The sequence below is a fragment of the Pseudorasbora parva genome, chromosome 22, assembly GCF_024679245.1.
Source record: "Pseudorasbora parva isolate DD20220531a chromosome 22, ASM2467924v1, whole genome shotgun sequence".
NCBI lineage: Eukaryota > Metazoa > Chordata > Actinopteri > Cypriniformes > Gobionidae > Pseudorasbora > Pseudorasbora parva.
In genome coordinates this window covers 22,481,218-22,490,764 of record NC_090193.1, presented here as the reverse complement: position 1 = coordinate 22,490,764, position 9,547 = coordinate 22,481,218, and positions in this window count along the sequence as shown.

The window sequence follows — 9,547 nt, the reverse complement described above, 5'->3', positions numbered from 1 at the left end:
AAAGGTTAGGAAGATATCATATTGTTGTGCTGTCATGATAGCAGCTACCCTACCAGACCTCCTCTGCCCCCCGCCCCGAAAAAAATAAATAAAAATAAACACCATTGAATTTCCATTCATCTTTTTTCATGACCTTTCCATTTTGTGATGACTGAATAAAGATTTAGATATACATATAAATTATTTCACATAGATACAAATTTGCATATATGTATGATGTGGAAACCGTCCAATTAGGTATGAACAGTAATATTTTTTTGTGAACAATGTATCCAAATGAATAAGTATACCCTAAACCTAATGTACTGTGCTTATACAAATAATTTGAGCCATGTATTTGAATTCAAATTAAAAAAATTAAATAAATCAAATTCTCAACTTTTGGAAGTAAAACCACACTGAAAAAAAAGTGTGTTGGATTTAGATGAACATTGGTCCCACATGAATCAATTAAGTTAAACAAACATAATTTGTTCATGTATCTTTAACATCATGGAATGAAATCATTTTAAGTGACCCAATTAAGTAGTTACAAAGTGAATTTCATCTGGCTCCCTGACATGATTCAATTTCATTTGTTTTAATGTTATATAACTGAATTATAAAACTGTTCTAGCTAGATGACAAACTTTTAGCTAGCATTAGCATCTTAAATACTAAGCATTAAAAGCTTCTTCATCAAAGCTGTCATGGCTTTAATTGTTTTAGTCCACAACCTAAGCAAATGCTCCACTCTTCTCCACAGCGGTAACCCAATGTAATTTAAGTTGTTCTAATAATTCCAACATAATTTAATATTAAACAATATTAAACACAATCAAGTCTTCCCCTTTCTCATCTTCCTTACACTTTTACATATAAAATAACAACATTTACTCTCTCTTGGTTTAGCCATATGCAAAGCATGCTAGGACCTAACAAGCCCCGCCCAGTTTCAGTTAATACAACACAAACAATTCATGTAATCCCAACACAAATAGATTAAGTAAACTTCCATTTGATTTATTTTTAAGTAGATTGAACACAATCACATTAGGTTAGGACAAAACGTATAGCAATTGTGTTGCTTTTTGGTAATTTTAATTAATTAATTTGAACAAGCACTACAAATAATTTGCGAAAAATTGAACAAATTATGAGTTGAGAGTTTTTGCTTTTTAGAGCAGATATACTGCTACAAATATTTCAGGCCAAAAAAATAAATAAATCACAATTTCTATTGTCATGTTTCCATATTTTCCCATGAGGACCCTGGATAATGCATATGCTCAGTATTCCAAATGTGCAACATGAAAACATTTCATTAAATGAAAGCGAAAAGCAAGTATGACATCATAGACTTAACTCAGTTTGATTATAATTTCAGATTCTAATACATTTCATTCTGTACAGTGATTTTCCTCTTCATTTGCAAACATTTGCTGGTTTCCCTGGCAACAATTTTTTACCTCTTTGAGCAGAACCGATGCATTTTATGCTAATTTGAACCACAGCTTTTTTAGATATGAGAGCTTGTAAATGGCATGAAAATGTATGCTAATTCGTCAGCCATGAAAACTGCAACCTAAAAAGCACCAAACTTTTCTCTGTTGAGTTTTTAATGAGACAACAGAAAGATGATAATATTTAGCCAGCTATTTCAAAGACACTTTGTTTTAGCTTTTACATAGCTTTTTATTTTGCCATCTAAAAAAAGAAATGTACTGCAACTTTTTAATAAATAAACAGTAAGCTGATGGTGCCCAGACATATTTGTATTTGTTGTTTAGTCATTCGGAGAATGTGAATCTTAGCAGGCACAATCAATAGAGTCCTTCAATGCAATGAAACATAAGCGAGTGACAAGTTTGATGGTTGTCAGTCGGGCAGAGATAAATGGCATGAAGCTTAACCACAGCGTGTTGAATTATTTAGAGATGATTCACTGCAAAGGATCAGACTCGCCCCTCCTCTTATGAAGATCAAGCATGCTGACAAATTGTAGCGTCACTCTTTTACAAGTTTCTATGGACCGAGGTCATGAATAATTCTCTGTTCGTATTCTACCCGGGAACAACTTTTGAAGTTATTCTCCTCTATTCTGTTCTTTTAGTTTATTTTGCTAAGATAAAAAATAAATCTGTCAAGATGCGCTTGTTATCTTTTGGACTGAATGCCTAGGGTTTTAACAAATTTTTATCTTGGTAGACTGTCTTTATCTGTTCCTATTCAAATTCTGCCAGATGGGCAAGTTTTAAAATAGACTTTTATAAGAGGAAAATGTGATGTGCAATTATAGTATTAAGTGGTCTATGAAATGATAAAGCCTTAGGGGTCTTCTGAAGGTCATATTGTAACAAATGATGACTGAACTTGTCAATCACCTCTAAATTCCTCATAACAGAAGGAAACGTGCTTGCTGTCTATGTCAGGGTGTGTAATTAAGTGTAGAGATTGGCCAGATATCACAAAAATCAAAAGGCAGAAACCATAGTATATATATATTATTTTTTGTGAGAAGATTATTTTACAGTAAAATGAAATTCCGAAAGGTTATGGTTTGTTAAGATCCCTCATTTTACTTTTCTTTTCTATGGGCCATTTCACATTTCAGGGTTTTAATGCTGAAGTAAACTATTATATCTTTTATAGACCAGTGGTTTAACACTTTTTTATTTAAAACCTCCCCCTTGTTCAACACAATATAGAGGGTATGCACATGATGTCACTGTCGTCCAGAGTTACTGTGTTACGCCCACCGAGTGGCAAAAAGCATCGGCAGCATTGGTTTTCAGAATGTCAAAATGCATTTAAAACAGGAAAACGCTTTAAGATTGACTACAAATAGATTTGACCAGAAATCAGTTATATTTTTATAGACTGCTGAAAGCTAAGAGAAGCAAAAGGATAACTGCAATTTAAATGGACACATCTAAATTTTTCAGTTGGCCAAATTGAATTTCTGTGAATTGATGCAATTTAATTAACTGAAATTCAGTTTGGCCAACTGAAAAATTATATATATATCTATATCTACATGCACACACACGCACACGCACACACACACACACACACACACACACGCACATGTCGTGTTTCCATGTTTTACAGGGACTTTCTATAGGCGTAATGGATTTCATACTTTACAAACTGTACATCCTATCCCACTACACTGCACCTGCCCCTAAACCTACCCATCACAGGAAACATTCTGCATTTTTACTTTCTCAAAAAAACTTCTTCTGTGTGATCTATAAGATGTTTTCCTCATGGGGACCTAAAAATGTCCCAACAAGGACAAGGATTTCGGATATTGCCATCTTTGTGGGGACATTTTGTCCCCATAACGAAGGGATTACCAGGCCACACACACACACACACACACACACACACACACACACACACACACACACACACACACACACACACACACACACACACACACACACACACACACACACACACACACACACACACACACACACTCACCTAAAGGATTATTAGGAACACCACACTAATACTGTGTTTGACCCCCTTTTGCCTTCAGAGCTGCCTTAATTTTACGTGGCATTGATTCAACAATGTAGACCCATATTGATAGGATAGCATATTGTAGTTGATGGAGATGCACATCCAGGGCACGAAGCTCCCGTTCCACCACATCCCAGAGATGCTCTATTGGGTTGAGATCTGGTGACTGTGGGAGCCATTTTAGTACAGTGAGCTCATTGTCATGTTCAAGAAACCAATTTGAAATGATTCAAGCTTTGTGACATGGTGCATTATCCTGCTGGAAATAGCATCAGATGATGGGTACATGGTGTTCATAAAGCGATGGACATGGTCAGAAACCATGCTCAGGTAGGCCATGGCATTTAAACGATGCCCAATTGGCACTAAGGGGCCTAAAGTGTGCCAAGAAAACATCCCCCACACCATTACACCACCACCACCAGCAGCCTGCACAGTGGTAACAAGGCATGATGGATCCATGTTCTACTTCTGTTTACGCCAAATTCTGACTCTACTATCTGAATGTCTCAACAGAAATCGAGACTCATCAGACCAGGCAACATTTTTCCAGTCTTCAACTGTCCAATTTTGGTGAGCTTGTGCAAATTGTAGCCTCTTTTTCCTATTTGTAGTGGAGATGAGTGGTACCCGGTGGGGTCTTCTGCTGTTGTAGCCAATCCACCTCAAGGTTGTGCATGTTGTGGCTTCACAAATGCTTTGCTGCAAACCTCGGTTGTAACGAGTGGTTATTTCAGTCAAAGTTGCTCTTCTATCAGCTTAAATCAGTCGGCCCATTCTCCTCTGACCTCTAGCATCAACAAGACATTTTCACCCACAGGACTTTGCTGCATACTGGATGTTGTTCCCTTTTCAAACCATTCTTTGTAAACCCTAGAAATGGTTGTGTGTGAAAATCCCAGTAACAGAGCAGACTGTGAAATACTCAGACCGGCCCGTCTGGCATCAAAAACCATGCCACGCTCAAAATTGCTTAAATCACCTTTCTTTCTCATTCTGACATTTAGTTTGAAGTTCAGGAGATTGTCCTGACCAGGACCACACCCCTAAATGCATTGAAGCAGCTGCCATGTTATTGGTTGATTAATGAGAAATTGAACAGGTGTTCCTAATAATCCTTTAGGTGAGTGTATGTGTATATATATATATATATATATATATATATATATTAGGGCCGGGACTCGATTAAAAAAAATTATCTAATTAATTAGAGGCTTTGTAATTAATTCATCGAAATTAATCGCATTTTAATTGCATATCAAATTGCATTGTTTTCATTTGACCTGAAAACAATGAGAAGTAATTTTTCACATGGATTTTTAGTATACCATTGAATAATGACTGAATACATAAGCTTAATCAACAAAATATTGTTTATTTATTTCAGTCCAGCAGTGCAATGTTTGCCATTAAGTGTAGCAAAAGCATATTTGTGATATTTGAGGCTCGATGTGCTGCGAAGCTTGTAAAGCTTGCACACAACCATGCTCTTGTCGACGCTTCCATCCTTTCGTTTTTTAAAACAAAATTTCCCATCCACGGGGCCAAGCAAAGCGGTCTCATCAGCTTCTTCGTTCATGTTCACTATGATTTTTTGTCGTGACTCGTGACGCAAGCGCTAGTTTGTGTTTCAGTATAATCGGTCCATCGAAACTCATTCATTGAAAAACGTTCCGCGGTGCAAAAATAAGTGTGGTTAAAATTATGTTATTTATTTTTTTGCATATATTTATATATATTAGTATACACGCATATAACTTTTTTATATAATTAATGTCAAATATTTCTCTTTTTATATATTGCTAATACTTATGACATAAACTTTTATTCATAAACGGTTGATATAATCCCTCTATATTTGTGACAGTGTCTTGCAGTTGATCATGCTTGAGTCACACACAGACTTCAACACTCAGCATGCAAAACACAACAATGGTAACAAGGTTTTTTTTCATGCCACAATGCATTCTGGGAGTACACTTTCAGATCACAGATATAATTAAGTTAACACAACTTAAATGGTTTAAGTAAGAACAACGTGGTGCAATTAAGCTTACTTTATTGAGTGTCAAGTGCATTTGATGCTAGTTGAACTACTAAAAATACACTCACTTTACTTGAAGAAAACATGGAAACTGACATAGTTTAAGTCGCCATAGATGAAAACAGATTAAAACTATGTGGAGAATAATAGTATTTAAGATGTTTTTAGAACATAATGTAACACTGTTAGTTAAATGGAACTACTTATTATATTAAATCTTAAGTAAGATTAGTGAATCTGTGTTCCGGCGGGAAAGTGACATCAATGCGATCGGGTTGAAATATTAGAGGGTTAGTTCAACCAAAAATGAAAATCCTGTCATTAATTACTCACCCTCATGTCATTCCAAAACCGTAAGACATTCGTTCATCTTAGGAACACAAATTAAGATATTTTGGATGAAATCCGAGTGCTTTCTGTCCCTCCATAGACAGCAACGTAATCACCACTTTCAACGTAGAGCCCCCCTGCTCTAGAGGTACATGGGAGACCATGGGAGACAAATATTAACTTTGCTCTCCCTTTTACTACAACAGCAAAAGTAAAAATGTACTGTTGCATTTCTTATACCCGGGGGGGACTATACAATAGACATTAAATAGTTAAAAAAATTATAAAAGTTTGCGGTGGCACTTTATTTTAATGGTTTCCTTTAGATATTCTGTTGACTAAGTTAAGACTATAGATATAGAAAGGACGGTTCATGAGAAAGTGCATTTTGGCAGAATACATCCCCCTTTTTACATAAGAGTCAATCGCTGATTGTTATAGTCATTGCATCACTGCAGCTGCTGCTAGAAGCTCAGTTCCCATAAAAATCCTGAGTCTTGTGCTTACTGCACATTGGCTTGACAAGCCTGAAAAATACGCTTTTTTAATGCCATTTGAGCATAAGAAACAACATTTATATGGGACAGCTTATGTCAGATGTTGAATGTTGATATTGAAATATGTTATTAAATTATGAGTTCACCTACCAGTTTTTGAGATTTTAGGATTCCCCCATTCAGATTGGTCTGGGAGGCCTGGAATAGCTGCCCGGGGCATTGCAAATTTGGCTGCCGAGTGAACAGACTTCACTAGCTTTGCGAGTAAGTCGACTTAGGGGCCATTTTCAACTAAAAACGTAAAGGTTTTTATGCGTTTTGGCCGTTCATTTACAAGGTTTCAAGTTTTTGGAAACGATACCATTACTGTCACCATGTTAACTACAAAAAAAACAAAAAAAACGCAAATTTATGAAAATATTGATGTGTATTCATATTACGTGTTCAGTCTATATGCTCATTGTGTTTCTTTACAAAGGGACATCACCAACTACTGGCCTGACAGTGATACAGTGATTAAAGTCCTTTTTGCAGATCTGGGTGAATGGGAATCATTTTGACAACATTGTCGTCTGTACTTTTTCTTTTTGTACATTTTTGTATGTGTTTTTTTAAACATACACTTATTCTTCCAACCCTATAACCCCTTATTGTACTAACCCTCCCCGAAACAGGAATACTCGACTAATATTAATGATAGTTAGTTAGTATCAAATAAAGTGAAAGTTTAAGTTTGCTACAATTTTAATTAATGCAGAAATACATCCTCAGCCTCTGTGAAATGGGCTCATTGACTGAATAGCTGTACAAAATCCTGTCTTGTGACCCTTTTGCTTTTGCTCAGACTGTGCATGGAATATGTCATGATAAGAGAGATGAAAGCAATACAGGTCAGGTAGGATAAAAGCAAAAGAGGCCTCACTTTCCTTTAGCGAACACAATGTCTCTGCTAAGCGTCTGGAACTGAACGTCTCTGCATTTTTAAACTGTATCTTACATTGCTGAGGGAAAAAATGAAGGCATTTAACTGCTTTTTAGCACTAAAGCAGCCTTTGACCCTGTACATGGTGTTTGGGGCAGCTGTTGATGTGCTTGCTAAGCTTTTAAATAACAGACTTGTTAAACACTGCTGTATTAATTATTTCCAATTCTGCATGTGTGATTAAGCCTGTAAAACCGTTTGGAAAAGGTTTATAAAAATGGTAATGTTGTTTTGGTGTCTAATTGAATATTTTATTACACTGTTTCTTAATTAATGTGCTAATATAAGAGGAAAACAGAGTGTTGTACCAGCTAGAAATGCTATTTGATTTTATTAGTGCACACAGTTTTTTGTTTTAGAATGTCATTGTCCAGAAGTGTAGTAAAAAACTTCCTCATGCAAAATTAAATAGCAAGCTGGAAACAGTTGCAGCTGAAAGCAACACTGCACTACCGTTGAACCGACATTCGTGGTTCTCTGGCCTAATACAAGGGAAAACACTGAAAATGTTCTGCTGTATGAACTTCTCTGAAGATATAGCTGTTCAAAAAGAGCCTGAACAAAGAAAATCAAGCAAATTAATTATTAACACACCCACAAAGGACATGCTGTTACATAAAGCTGTCAAGAATAATCCAGTACTACACATTATACACTCAAAGGAAAATGTTGTTGCATATGTGGATATGACTGCAGCAATAAAGTATGTTAGCTAGTATGCAATGCATACTGTGCAGTATATGCTTTTTGGATGGCTTTTGCCTGCAGAAAATGTGACTTGTTATGAAATGCTGCATCTTCAGCATATCTTAGTGTAGAACTTTGCATATTTTGGCTAAGCACTTTTTGTAGCAATCATATTTACTTCGTATGACACAGAAAACAGCTTTTTAAAATATTAACACAAAATCTTTCTTGGTGACAGACTTGATTAGCTAACTAGCATTCATAAGCTGAGCAAATATTTCATTCAGACTTAATCCTGGTGTGAAATGGTTTTATATAAATGGTTTTATATCTGATTCCAAATGTGACATTTGACAAGTGTATTAGCAGCAGGTATTTGAATAGCTTGGAGAATGATGAGCCACAGTGATATTAGCTCTTATGCAGCAGCTGCTTTGAGAAAAGGTTTATGACACAGAGCCATCTGCTGTTCATGATAAACTATTGCAACATGTTTAATGCACAATCATGACATCAACCACTAAATCCACAAAAAAATGAATTTAAAAAAAATGTTTTGAGAACAGAAAAATTATATATATAAAGATGTAAATATTAGTCACCCAATAATAATGAAAAACAAAAAACAAAGAACCATATCAGTGCGGATCCATGGGTCATCAGAAATTGCAATGCGTATAGGAAATAGATTAGCTGATGATAGTAAATAGATGGAAGATGATGCTGTCATATTGAGCTTGGATGTCACAAGACAATGGTTGTCAATGGAGTGACTTGTTCCTGGACTTCACTGACCTCTAGTATGATGTAATTGACTCATGTTCAGATTTGTTTGGTTAGAAGAAGGGAGTCAGTCCACAGCATGTCAAACTGCTTGAAACATCAATTTGAAATCGATTGTGTCATAACAGGGTTGGACAAAAATCTGAATCTAAGAATTGACTCCCTTTCAGTACATCAAATTAAATGACAGGAAGAGAAAATTAATGAATTCCAATAAAAAAAAGCAAAAAACCAAACACAGTCACGCTACAGGGTAAATATATTACCCCAGAATGAACAACATCACACAATTTGTGATAAAACAAAAATAATTATTTTATTATCAGTATACAATGCATTTACTTGCTTCTATAAAGTCTACAAAGAGTATGAATGTAAAAGAGAAAGAGAGTTATGACACACAAACGTTGGGTATATATGTGTGTGTGTGTGTGTGTGTGTGTGTGTGTGTGTGTGTGTGTGTGTGTGTGTGTGTGTGTGTGTGTGTGTGTGTGTGTGTGTGTGTGTGTGTGTGTGTGTGTGTGTGTGTGTGTGTGTGTGTGTGTGTGTGTGTGTGTGTGTGTGTGTGTGTGTGATTCTGTGGTTAAATATACAGAAAAAAAAAACAAATATAATTTCTACCTGATTAGGTTAGTTCAGACACAAACTGAAAAAAAATGTAAATTTTTTGTACTTAATTTAAGCTTGTAGAAATTAAAGTATTAAAAATGATTG